This window comes from Trachymyrmex cornetzi, unplaced genomic scaffold (assembly GCF_001594075.2).
Source record: "Trachymyrmex cornetzi isolate Tcor2-1 unplaced genomic scaffold, Tcor1.1 scaffold3169, whole genome shotgun sequence".
Taxonomy (NCBI): domain Eukaryota; kingdom Metazoa; phylum Arthropoda; class Insecta; order Hymenoptera; family Formicidae; genus Trachymyrmex; species Trachymyrmex cornetzi.
Genome location: NW_017297867.1, coordinates 133 through 590, shown reverse-complemented (window position 1 = coordinate 590; position 458 = coordinate 133).

Here is a 458-nt window from a genome sequence, read left to right as displayed (position 1 = left end):
ATTAGAAGATACTAAGGTTCAATGAGTATAAAACAATATCAATAATAAAGGGCACAGAACCATTATAATATATATGTATGTAATAAATAATTTAAATACAATTTAATACAAAAATCAATACAAAAATCAGACGTTTCGACTACGTTTGAGTCATTTTCAATGTACGGATTAATCAAAAAGAATAAATAAATTACATTGTCAGATCGTCTCTATAACGTTTCAAATATACGGATTAAACAAAGAAATAAATAAATTAAATTATGAGATCGTAAAAACGAATACATTGGTTGTAATATAATAACTGTCTATAAATATGAAAATGTATAAGTCCCGCATTAAAGGCCGCAATCCATATAAATGTGTATAACATGTAAATCGACTATTACATTATGTCGCAAAATCATCTTGTCTTTTTTATTTTTTTTTTTAAATAGTCGATTACAGGTAATAGTCGATTT